This window comes from Lissotriton helveticus, chromosome 5_2 (genome assembly GCF_964261635.1).
Source record: "Lissotriton helveticus chromosome 5_2, aLisHel1.1, whole genome shotgun sequence".
Lineage (NCBI taxonomy): Eukaryota > Metazoa > Chordata > Amphibia > Caudata > Salamandridae > Lissotriton > Lissotriton helveticus.
Window position 1 is genome coordinate 5,388,212 of NC_136066.1, and position 13,300 is coordinate 5,401,511.

Here is a 13,300-nt window from a genome sequence, read left to right on the forward strand (position 1 = left end):
ATGGAGGATTGGGTGGAGGAAGACCAGGATGTAGATGGTGTTCTCCTACGCCGTCGATGTTCAGAAAACCTCCATTCTCTCGATCTCCCAGTGCGGTCCTCGCGTCTCGGAGAGCGAGACCTGTGGCGCCTTGTCTCTGGAGACCTCTCCTGTCTGTGTCTAGGAGGGCTCGCTCTGTCTGCTTCGTCCACTAGTCTCTGCAAAGGAGACCTATGTACAGAGCTGGCATATTCCTGCATCCGCCTTGCTGCTCCAGAGTCCTTCCAGTGACTTGCAGGTAGGTACCATCTTGGGGACAACTGAGTCGCAGCAGGGGCCCCCTTTGATTGTGAAGGAGACTTGCGGACGCGGGTAGCAGGTTCAGGAGTGGGCGACTTTGTATATGCCCTCCTGGAAGAGTGAGGAGACGAATGTCGTGACGCCGACTCCGTCACCAGTACCACTGAGTCCCCAGATCTCACCGAGGCCTGTCTCGACGTCAAACGCATTCTGGACGCCAATCTAGGCTCCTGCCGTCCTCTCGACGTCGAACGCATCCTCGGCGTCGATCGGTGCCGATGAGACGCAGGTGAGTGCTCTCTCGACGTCGAACGGCGATGAGAAGCCGACGCCGAATGTCTTCTAGACGACGGCGGAGCTGGATCCAGTCTCGACGTTGAAGGTCTTTGAGGCGGAGGGGTTTGTCTCGCCCTCGACGCCGAAAGCGGTTGAAACGATGTCGGAGACTTCAACCTCGACGCCGATCGTCACCCAGTTGACGACGGCGGAGGTGTCCTCGTTCTCGACGTCGATCGCTGGTGGGATTGCGACGACAGAAGAGAACCTGCCCTCAACGTCGAACGCCTTGCCGACGTATGGCCTTGGTACCTCGACGCCGATTGTCGTCGAGATGACGACGGCGAAGGGTCTCTGCTCCTCGACGCCGATCGTCGCCGGGTTGACGACGGCGGAGGAGTCTTGTCTCTCGACGCCGATCGCCGCCTGGTTGATGACGGCGGAGGATGAATCTTCGATGTCGACGACATACCTTTTCTCGACGGCGAGCCCGTCGTCGAGGGTCTTTTCTACGATAAATGACCCATTTGAAGATCTCTTTTCAGCGCCGAGCCCGACGCTGAAGCTGAAGGACGCAAGGACTTACTTCTAGAAGATGTTCTAGCCCTCTTGGGGCCCTTCTTGACTGGAGATCTTCAGGCCACAAATACGAATTTGCTCTCGGTCTTTCAAAGTTCTGCTGGTCAGATGCTGACAGTGAGAGAAGGACTTTCGTCATGGTCTTCGGGGAGACAAAGGATACAGACTTCGTGAGAGTCTGTTTTGGCCTTCTTATGACCACAAGAAGGGCAAGAGTCAAAAAGAGACGGCATTTTAAGGAGTTAAAAATGCCTTAATCTGTCAAAAAAGGACAGTCTCTTACTTCTAAAGATGTAAAACGTCGAAGTAAAGAGAAAAAGTTGTCAAAAGTGAAAAGATTTTTCTGAAGAAATCAGAAAAGAGTGGAGCTGTGTTGCCAGGATCCTTCCAGAAGGAGCCGGAAAGAACAACTGACCTAACTGTCACCACTGAGGCATGATGGGAAGCTAGGGGTCAGGAGTGCCTTAAAGGCACGGTGTCAGTTTATTGCATGCAGCTACAGGTTAGCTTTTCAGTCTTTTTAGACTGTGTGTTTGCAATGCTTTCAGTGTTTTATAAGAATTTCTGCTGTTTTCTGAGCATTAAAACAGTTCTAAAACAAACTTTATTTTTGTTTCTCATGAATGTTATTCATGTATGGTGGAAATTCTTTACAGCATGATTCAGCTCTAGTGTTTATTAGGCTGCAATTGCTTATTTATATATATATATATATATATATATATATATATATATATATATATATATGGTACACCATAATGAAATCTATATACGAGTGACAGCCTCTACCCTTAATGGTTGGGCTAGGTTCCCCACTAATACCTATCTCAATCAGGTCCATCGTGTACACCAAATTGTGCCTTTTCGTCACCTTATCTATTTCCCACCCCTCTGCGGAGTGTAGAAAGTGTGGTCCTTTTGACACTGTGCACCGCGACCAGTCCTTATTCAATGGCCTCAAGTTCCCACAGAGGTGACAATTAAAGTCCCGTGCGAGGATAACGCACGGGGCAGCTGCTACATTTGTTGGCGATAACTGAACATCTAAGCGGGAATCTAATTCTTTTATTACCTTTCCTCTACTATTTGTGCCTACCGCGTTATACCAATTTACCAATAAAATATTTGCCCCATCCCCTGGTGGAAGGGTTTCCTTTCCTCCCCAACTATTATTATATCCTTTAAGGCGACTACATTATCTGCATTTGGCCTTACTGATTTCTCTGGAATAGATGTAACCCTCATGTCTTTCCTACATGCCTTATGCTCTGTGCACCGTATCCCCCCTTGTTGCTCTAGGACATCCTTCTTACTGGCTCCCTTGCTGCTACTTTCTTCGGGGGTGGTGGATAGTATGTTTCCCATCCATGTGGACCCTTTACCAGATAATCCCCTTGCAGGTCAATCCACCTCATCTAATACACAGAACCTATTCCAATGGGCATACAGTGGGATAGCAAGATCGTATGCAGATGTACCCTCCCCAGGTGCTCGCCACTGTTGCACTCTGTTTTGGGGGCCATAATAATCCCTGCTGACACAGACCCTGTTTATATGCGCTGGTCTCTGGGGTGTGGTGGGATAAAAATATGACAGGTGCAGTGGGTATATCTGGGTGTTTGAGCTGCCTAAGGGGGCATTACATATATAATTCACTGCAGAAGGGTCCCTAAAATTTATTATTATGATGTCTCCTGCCACCGTTTTTAATCCCTTCCCAATACACCCCCTCTTCTGACGGCAAGTATTTCCCCTGAGATATTTGGGGGTAGCGGTCTGTTCACCTTTAACCATTGCACACACTTGTTTTTTTAACTCAGAATGGTTTTCTCTTTTCCCTTCCTTTAAGGGCGGAACACCTGTTAATACTACAACAAAGGGCAGGGCTTCCGGTGGGAGGTTTATAGTCGGGAAGCGAGCTGGGCCTGGTTTGTCTGTTACATTTTTGGGAAGGGTATTTTTGGTCACATTATTACTCTCCTTCGGGTTGGGGCCCATTTTACCATTTGCGGAAATAAGTTTTCCCGCTCCCTGGTGGATGTGGTCATGAGGGGTAGTGGTAGGACAAGGGGGTAAGGGAACTCTGGTGTTTTTAGAAGTGGTAAGTTGTGTTTCCTTCTTTGGATTTGTTGTGGACGGGTTAACTGCTGGTGCCACCTTATCCCTATGTGTGTTGTTTGATATGTCCCTTTCCTGCTCGGCCGAAGCTGGGATTCCGACGGAAGCCGCCGGCTTTGCCGTTCCTACCCCCCTGTTATTTATTATAGAGGTTAGTCTATCAATCTTTGACACCAGGGGTTTGATATGAGTGATAATAGTTTGTTCCAGACATGCCTGTAAGTCGGCTACCATGTTTGCCACCCAACAGGGTATACCTGGTGTAGTATTAGGTGTTGGTGTCACCAGGTTATGATTGGCAGTGTGGTTATTTCCCTTTTTCTTGTTTACTGAAGTTTCTTTATTCCTTCTCGGGCCTGTATTAGTTATTGTCAGCTTTTCTGGAGCAAGGGGAGGATTTAGATCTATAGGAGTGTCCTCAACCACTATGGGGGTCCCTGTGGGTGCCTGTGCGCAGGGGAGCTCAGCATAAGAAGACGTTAAGCAGAAGCTTGTGTCCGGAACGTCTGTTCCAACCACTGAAAAGTCCCCTCCTAAGTCTTGGATAGATACAGTGGGTGGGAGTGATAGCCTTCTTTCAGTGTTTACAATTGCCGTAGCTACTGCCCCTATAGTTTGTTGCAACATCTAATCTATTGCTGTTAGGCTAGGTAGGGGCTGCGGTATGGCTGCTTTCAGTCTGGTGTTTGAACGTAGCGTGGGTATCCTAGCGATTTTGGTCACCTTCCTCATTCTTTGATAGTCAATGCTTGTCAGGTTTAAGAGGTGTCCTCACCAGGTGGAAGTTATCTCTTTCTGACTTGGAAATCCAAGCGATATCACCAAGCACTTTTAGGGCCACGGGGCTTTATGATGATGTTAGTAGTACCTTTAGATGAGTATGTTGTCCTCAAAGCAGTCCAGTAGCGAGAAGTTAGGGGGGGGGAGGGCTAGCCCAGCCTCCTCCGGCCTCAGAGGGCCGTAAAGGGCCAGCCCTTTGCCCGGGCTTAGCCCGGCGCTCCAGCAACGCGGATGTAGAGCCTGGATTTTATGCGCCACCTGGCGCGCTTCTTCGGATACAGCTTCCGGTCCAGGGGCAGGGGCAGCTGGGAAGGGTAGTTTCTCTTGAGCCCTCTCGCTCTCCCCCACTCAGTGGCTGCTGTCAGACTGCAGCGGCGGAGGGAGATCGGAACCCCAGCGCAGGTCCAAAGCCGGTAACTTGTGACGGTGAGCAAGCAAACAAAACAGGCTTAGTGTGTCCCCCGCTCCACCGATGTAGAGCCTGGATTTTATGCGCCACCTGGCGCGCTACTTCGGGATACAGCTTCCGGTCCCGGGGCAGGGGCAGCTGGGAAGGGTAGTTTTTCTTGAGCCCTCTCGCTCTCCCTCACTCAGCGGCTGCTGTCAGACTGCGGTAGCGGAGGGAGAGCGGAACACCAGCGCAGGTCCAAAGCCGGTAACTTGTGACGGTGAGCAAGCAAACAAAACAGGTTTAGTGTGTCCCCCCATTCAATTGAATGTACTATACCTGCAATGTGTTACAAACTGCTTTCTTAAAACTGTAATCAAAACCCGCACAAGTTACACCGCAATTTTGATCTGTGTTCATACAAGTAATTTACTACTGAAAAGTATTTTTATGCTTACCTGCACCAGGCTTGCTTGGATCTAGAAATAAAACTACAGCATATTTTTTTAATAAAACAATTGGCCTGGAGTTCAGTTCATGAGTGTGTGAGACCATTTGCCGACTGAGTGTGTACATCAAATGCTTTACACTGTCCTGATACTGCCTTACTGCTCGACCAAGCTACCACTTTAGAGAGTAAGGTTCTATCTAACTTTAGCCTCTACCAAACCTCTGGAGACCCTTGGACTCTGTGCACACTGTACCTCACTTTGGTGCAGTATATATAGAGTTAGTTTCTTACAATGGGTTTATTACGTTTAAACAGGACAAAGGACAATTCAATAAGAAATGTACACATTTATCCCCCTTCGCTCGGGGGCGCCGTCCCAGCAAGCAGGGGTCAGAAGTGGGACTGAGGGTATGTGCTGACCATGACAGCCACCACTGCTGGGACCATCGCCCATGTCAGTGCAGTGACGTGCGGCTATACCATGTGTAACTTGCATCTGGCCGTTCTGGGGATAGTTCCGGAAGCCTGCGCTGGAGAGTGAAGGGTGGTGTATGGAGTTTAACTGTGTGGAGTGGAGCCTGGGATTGTGAGACGCACCCTTCGTCCTCTGGAGGGCGCATCGGTGGGAGCCTGGGGCTGTAATACGCACCCTTCGTCCTCTGGAGGGCGCATCGGTGGGAGCCTGGGGCTGTAAGACGCACCCTTCGTCCTTTGGAGGGCGCATCGGTGGGAGCCTGGGGCTGTAAGACGCACCCTTCGTCCTTTGGAGGGCGCATCGGTGGGAGCCTGGGGCTGTAAGACGCACACTTCGTCCTCTGGAGGGCGCATCGGTGGGAGCCTGGGATTGTGAGACGCCCCCTTCGTCCTCTGGAGGGCGCATCGGTGGGAGCATGGGGTTGTGAGACGCACCCTTCGTCCTCTGGAGGGCGCATCGGTGGGAGCCTGGGGTTGTGAGACGCACCCTTCGTCCTCTGGAGGCCGCATCGGTGGGAGCCTGGGGTTGTGAGACGCCCCCTTCGTCCTCTGGAGGTGGCATTGGTGAGAGGTTGTTCTAACACCTCAATCCTTCTAGTGAGCGCTCTCAACGCGTGGTCAGGCGGAGGGATATTGGAACAGGCTTGTAATGGGGTGTGAACTGCAGGAGGCTCGGCACCCCCAGTGCTCCAGTCTTTTGAAGAGCACAATGTTAAGAAGGAACCGGCGCTCGCCCAGATGTTTCAACTATTCCTTGGAATGACGTATGCAAAGCTCACCTCCTTGAGTGGGCTGAACGTCGCTCCTCTGAGCTGCTTGAATGCGTTGCACTTCCCAGCGCAGCAGCGGTAAATCCCAAATCACAATCGATGAAGAGTATGGGCGTGTGGGGCTCTTGCGATGGGGCTCTTGCGATGTACGGATCTGCGCGAGCAGGCACTGGCTGCCACCGTCTGTCTGAACTTGAGCCTAAGGGGAGACGGCAGGATTGGACAGCCAGGTATAGGTGCTCATACCTTGCAAAGCTGCACGCAGAAGAAAGTGTTGGGGGCTTGTGGTGTGCACGACCGCACCACAGGCCATTGTAATAGAGCTCGGTTTAGGTGCTCTGATTCCACCCTCAGTGAGTGCGCACCCCGGCGGCGGCACACGCTCTGTGTTCGCTCTAGGAGCAGGGCAGCAAGGAGCACAAGGGGGAGGGAGCAGGCCATGCAGGGAGCACAAGGGGGAGGGAGCAGGCCATGCAGGGAGCACAAGGGGAGGGGCCGCAAAGAGAGTCCATCCATCGGGGAAGAACAAACATTTTAGAAATGCCTGCTCAACCGTATAGGGTCTGGGGAGCGAGCGCCAGGAGGACACGGATCGGGGTATGGAGATTATCGCTTCGTCAAGGTTTTCCGCCTTAAGGTCCTTCTCAGGGTAGTAAACGTGTATGCTGAAGTACTTGAAAGTATTGTGAGAGCCCTGCACACAAGTCCGTGGGGTTCCGTCCGGGCCTCAATAGGTCTGCACACTCGGGGAACAACTCCTGCATAAACCAGAGATCAAATCAGAGCCATCAAAATCTACATTAGGCCTGAGAGCGACGACTCCACCTCCCGTAGGAAGACCAAGGCATCATCAGGATACAAGTCACGTTCATGGATGCTCCCGCGCGCAGCCCGCTGGCAACGTGGCAGGCCAAGGGCTGCATGGCGAGCGCAACAAGCATTTGCAATGCAATAGGTCTCGCATTAGGAAAGTTTGAGCTATTGGTCTTGTAAATGATAATTTTTTTATTTATGTGTTGGTTCTGAAAATAGCTACATTAATAGCTTTGTCATTTACAATGTCAATAGTTTTAACTTTCGCAAATGTGACACCTATAGCATTTGTAATGCAACATGTTTTGTATTTACGTGACTTAGATGTATTCATATTACAAATAACAATGGCTTTTAATTTTTTTAAATAATTAACACTTAAATAAAAGTGATTGTAATTTGTAATGGATATAGCTTAAACTTTTGTAAATAACTTTTTTGAAGATTATGTTCAGTGTATTTTATTGCGACGAAAATCCAAGAACAGAAGTGAAATATTAACATCTTTTTGTGACATTTGTAATAAAGCTTGAAACATTGAGAGAAAATATTTGAACCAGTTGTTGCTGAATGGTTGCACAGATTGATGCTGTTGTTGTGCTGAGTGATGCTGTGGTGACGCTGAGTGGTGCTGTGGTGACGCTAAGTGGTGCTGTGGTTGCGCTGAGTGGTGCTGTGGTTGCGCTGTGGTGGTGCTGAGTGGTGCTGTGGTTGTGGTGAGTGGTGCTGTGATGGTGCTGAGTGGGGCTGTGATGGTGCTGAGGGATGCTGTGGTGGTGCTGAGTGATAATGTGGTGGTGCTGAGTGATAATGTGGTGGTGCTGATTGATAATGTGGTGGTGCTGAGTGATAATGTGGTGGTGCTGAGTGATAATGTGGTGGTGCTGAGTGGTGCTGTGTGGTGCTGTGGTGGTGCTGAGTGGTGCTGTGGTGGTGCTGAGTGATAATGTGGTGGTGCTGAGTGATAATGTGGTGGTGCTAAGTGGTGCTGTGGTGGTGCTGAGGGATGCTGTGGTGGTGCTGAGTGATATTGTGGTGAGTTGAGTGATAATGTGGTGGTGCTGAGTGATAATGTGGTGGTGCTGAGTGATAATGTGGTGGTGCTGAGTGATAATGTGGTGGTGCTGAGTGTGCTGAGTGGTGCTGTGGTGGTGCTGAGTGGTGCTGTGGTGGTGCAGAGTGGTGCTGTGGTGGTGCAGAGTGGTGCTGCTGAGTGATAATGTGGTGGTGCTGAGTGATAATGTGATGGTGCTGAGTGGTGCTGTGGTGCGATTATGTCTGTTTTAGCAACATTTTTGTTTCATTTTCCTTACTTCGATCAGGTTTTCATTCTTTTTGTAAACAATGGCAGAAAACAATGTATTGTTGCTTACTTTTAAGAGGCGATTGACATTGACATTGACATTAACAAATCGTTTATTTCACAACGAGTTCGACCAACAAATCGTCACAGTCCCCGCTCGATTGCATGTCTGGTGAATATGGCATATTTCCAATGTGTATTTATTTAATCCTAACATTTTTAATGACATACTTTGACCACAGCTTTATTGCTTTTTTGGAATCGAACAAATTATGCTGTGATACAGCTACGGAGATTGGACTGCAGCGACTACATTGCATTTATTGGAAAGTCTGTAGTCGGTTGGGTGGTTGCCTGCTTGTCTATGAGCATAACTAACTGGCTCTTTGAAAGCCATAGAAGTCAATCTTTCCACTTGCTTTCGGTTCTATTCTGCTATTTGAAAAAGATCCTTTTTCAACAATTGCTAACGTAGCCGAGCAAAATAAGAGGGTGTAACTCCACGTTAATTGACACATGATTGGTTTTGCTTTAAAGTGTTTAAGAAAGGAATGTGTCTTAATGCTGTGCCTCAGGCGAACAGGCGTGGTGTTTTTGTGTGTGAAAGCGGGCCAGAAACGACGGATTTGAGGGTGAGGTAGACGCAGGCTGAGAGGACCTGTCAGGCAGACTTTTACCTCCTTTGTGTCAGTGGACAAAAGCGCACAAGAGCGGACCTGAACCCTTTCTTCTCAAGGGCAAGTGTGAGCTTAGCCACTCGTGTTCGGGAACATCGAGCAGCCACTTTCACTGATGCACTGTGTTGATTTGATTTTATATTTGAAGAGCGCAAACTAATACCTTAAGGCGTCTAGGCGCTACAACCTGGAAGTACTGCACAAGAAAAAGCAGAGGCCCCTCAGACGATGCAGATCATGACAGAAGGGTGAAAGGCCCGGTCTTAAGGGCCTTTCTGAAAGGGAGCAGTTCCATGGGATTTTTCACATCATGGGGGGTGGGAGCATGGCGCTTACCACGATCGAGAAATTACAGAAACAGCAAAATTCCGAGGCTTGCTCACCCAACTAAAATAACAGAAAACAAACGCAAAGTCTCGCTAATCTGATACAAGTTAGAGGCCATTCAAGAGGTTAATGCTGTAAAGATGTGGCGTATAGGACATGTAGCAGCCGCAAAGATGCGCTCAAGAGCACACTGGGTGGAAGCAAAAAGGAGGCTCTGGGGCAGTGAACTGCACATGGGGGACAGGGGAGTAAAAGTAGAGGGCGAGCCCATACAAGCTCGAGCCAGATGCCTTGCTCTGGCTCTGCCCAGGGTACTCTTGAACGAGTCGAGCTTACATGTGACTTGTCTGCCACACACACTAAACGCAGGCGCCAAGATTTAAAGACAAGGCCTGTCACGCAAGCAGGCAGAGGGAATCAAACGCCGATGTAGTGGCGGGATACCACAAAGTAAAACCAGAACATTTCGGAGCAAGCTCACTTCTCTAAATTGTGAGATTCTAGGAGATGGGTTATTTCTCACAGTTTCCTTTTTCTTCACTGAAAAATATTGGAGAAACTACCATTGCATGCGTTCAAAATACGTGTATACACCCGTATTTCTAGGGAACTAAGGCCGCGTTCAATGTTCCAAAGGTCCCTCAACAAAGGTTTGCGTATGCCCCAGGAAGCCGATAAACAGAGGCTGCGCACCACCACCTTATGGGCACCCACTTGACTGCCCTTGATTTAGCATACCTGCTTTGAGTGCCAAGTACCATTCGATGCATTGGGCTAGATCTGCACGAAAAGGTGGGTCAGACAAAGCCTCCACTTGTAGTCACCAGGTGAGTATACCTGGACACTGACGTTCCCATTGCAAGGTAGGCAGCAATGGCAAGTGATCAGACCGGGTGCATGCCAGGAATTCCGCCCCAGCCAACTGGGCATCAAGTTGGGCCGTCCATAAAAAAAGGTCAATTCTGGTGTGCACTTTGTGCACCTGTGAGTAAAAGGAGTACTCGCAGTCCAATGGGTGTAGGAGCCGCCATGCTTTCTGAAGACGCATTCATGTTAACCATTGACTGAGGTACTGAGCTGTACGCCTAGTAGCAGCTGCTCAGAGGGGATGGGTCCCACCCCAGAGTCAAGGTAAAGACGGATCCCCAGAGAGCACAAGTGTTCCCTGCTGTGTGTTGGGAGCATAGATCACAGCCAGTGTAAGAGGTGCACCATCCAGCTGGCCTTCCCGAATCACATATTGGCCCCCGGCGTCCACCTTTCGTGTATTCACAAAGTAAGGTACTCCTAGTGCTATCCATATTAGTACCCCACGAGCCAAGAAGGACGATGAAGTGCCATGTACCTGCCTTCTCCATTCAGCCAAAAGCTTATGTAACTCTTGACATTAAGGTGTGTTTTCTGGAGAATAGCTATGTGTACATGACTCTGCTTAAGGCATGGATGCAATAGCGTTTTGATGGAGTGGCCGCACCACACACGTTCCTGGTGATGATATGATATTAGGGGAAACGGGCATCGACCAGTTTGTCTGCCAAGGTGATCACAGTGCAAAGCAAAAGGGAAAAGTGTGAGACATCCCTGCCCATCCCAAAACCGTCCCATGGATTCTAGGTAAGGCCTATACTTATATGTGACATGCAGGAAAGCAACAAGTACTGTTTGGAACACTTTCAGAGCATCTAGTTAAACCACAACAAGTGAAAGAACAATAGTTACTTACCTGTAATCTGTGGTTCTCCAGTATTGGAGTATTTCTCAATCTACTGGTTTTTTCTCCTACTTTTGAGATGTCTACATCAAAATCTTTATTCAGACCATGTGAGTCTTGTGGGAAGCTTAGGCTTTTCAAGGAAGATCCCCACACAAAATGTATTTATTGCCTATACCCTGAACATGAGGTGAAGGATTGTAAAATCTGCAGGACCTTTCCTCAGAAGACCCTCAGGGACAGAGAAGGTCGGCTTCTATAATGGCTGCAGAAGCTCAAGGACATGGATGATGCTCTTTCTGAGGTAGGGAGTTTGGCTTCGGGGTCTATCAAGTCTCCTAAAAAGAGAAAACTTGAAGATGAGGTATCCTCTCCTGGGGCTAAGGTGTTGAGAAAAGCTAAGGAGTTTAGCTTGCCTTCTACATCTACAACAAAGAAGGCTTCTCCACCTGCTAAATCTAGACCTTCTACGCCCCCGAGAAAGTCTGCTAAGTCTTTAACATCTAAAAAGCTACCAGACAAAAATGTACCTCCGAAAAAGACCACGTTGACGACCGCGTGCAATGTAAGGTGGCGACTTCTGCTTCCACCTGTTTCGGAAGCCCCTGTGTTCTTGACCTGATGGTCTTACAGCTGCCAAAGGGGACTCTATTTCCCCCACTCGTTCTGCCAACTTGAGGCATCAGATTAAGCTCCACAGAAACAGAGTCTATGCAGGTTTCCAGTCTTAGTGTTCACGATGGCCTGAAGTACCCTGTCGAAGTGTGTAGAGTGGGCCTGAAGAGTCTTCTCAAGGTGTTGAAGGCTGCCAAGAGTCTTTTCCATCGGCGTCCGGTCCATCTCCGCTTCGCCGCTTACCGTAAGCTGTGGCCTGGCACCCTTTGGCTTCACCTTCTTTACTGGGTGGCACACAGAAGTCAGTAGGCTCAGGGCGGAGTCGACAGCCACCCAGCCAAGACAGATCTCCCAGAGCAATAGAAACAATAGTGAACACACTGCATTAGTGGTGCAGTAACCCCCCTCTGGGGTCCCGTGTTATGTGCACCAGCCAGGGCGGTTGTCGGGGTCTGATAAGCAGCACAGTCACTCCACTGCCAGTTGGCCGGTCGGTCCAGTCGAGGGCCCCATGTAAGGGCAGCAAGATTTGCCACCCGCACCCAGCAGCACCAGCCCCGAGTTCCCACAAGAGAGGGCAGGAGGACGCACCCAGGGAATCCGTGCCCTCCTAAGATTGAGTCACCAGGCACTGGATCCTCCAGTTAGTGATAGGTTCAGCGCTCAGGATTGCAGAGCAGGACGCTCAGCTCGGCGGGGGGCTGACCAGGCCCACTCCGCTCCCCCAGCAGTGAGGGGCGATACTCGTACAGCCCTCGGTCAACATAGCAGTCGCAGGTAGAGGCACCTCCAACTCCGGGCGCCCACCAGTATCTGGAAGCGAGGACGTGATCCAGAGTGCTGTGCGAGCCCGCCCTGTGCGAGCCAGCCCCCCAGCCAGGCCGCCACACCAGGTCAGACTGCGCCTCCACTCCTACAAAAGGCTGCTGTTGGTGATCCCCCCCGGGTCAGACGTGACATGTAGGCGGGTATATGGGCTCAAGATGGCAGGGATGTGGTGGATGAATGTGGGATACCTAGCGGGCCCAGAACAGAGCTCCTAATGATAAGTCTGCTGCAGTCGCCATCTTGGCCCCCTCTCCCCCCCCCCGCTCCCCCCAAGAGAACTCACCATTTTGATATGGTCTTCCTCCTCATCTCCCTAAGTCCATTGTTTCTCAGCAATAGAAAGAGGACAGCATGTACATTCCTTTAGCACTACTTTTGAAGCCGGAGACCTTTCTAGATTCACATGCAGGGCAGGATTTCACCATCTAGTGTTTGGGTCTAGAAATGTTCTTCAACAAAAAGTAGTTTTATGTAAATGTAAATGTAAATGTACAGGAATTTATATAGCGCAAATCACCGAGCGGTTTCTAAGCGCTTGCTTAGGGAACCCGTCCTGGTATTCCCCTGTGAGATACCCCGGCAGGGTATCCACAAGGTGAAAGCCAGGCATCCCGCCGCGAGGGGCCGTTGTGGAGATTAGGCAAGCTATTGCCCAGAGTCGCAGAGTGTGAACCCATGAATCGAGTAGGCACCGGAGCGAGAATTGTCGAGTCCATGGACATTTTAGGACTCAAGACCCCACCGAGCCGGGAATTGAACCCTGGTCCCGGGCTGACGTCTGCTTCCAGGTCTGCCTCCTCTAACCAGTGAGCCACACTTCTCCATGTTCTCCACTTCTTTTATGTTTGCGCTCTCTCAAAAACAGAATCAGTATCACCGATGGTGAAAGAATTCCACGGCTGTTTGGGGAC

General features: G+C 49.9%; 1 protein-coding gene across 9 annotated transcripts in view; it reads right to left on the bottom strand.

Moving 5' to 3' along the window:
• CIZ1 (CDKN1A interacting zinc finger protein 1) overlaps positions 1 to 13,300 on the bottom strand; it is a 582,047-nt gene that overhangs the window by 317,366 nt on the left and 251,381 nt on the right. The gene's annotated exons all lie outside the window — the stretch shown is intronic.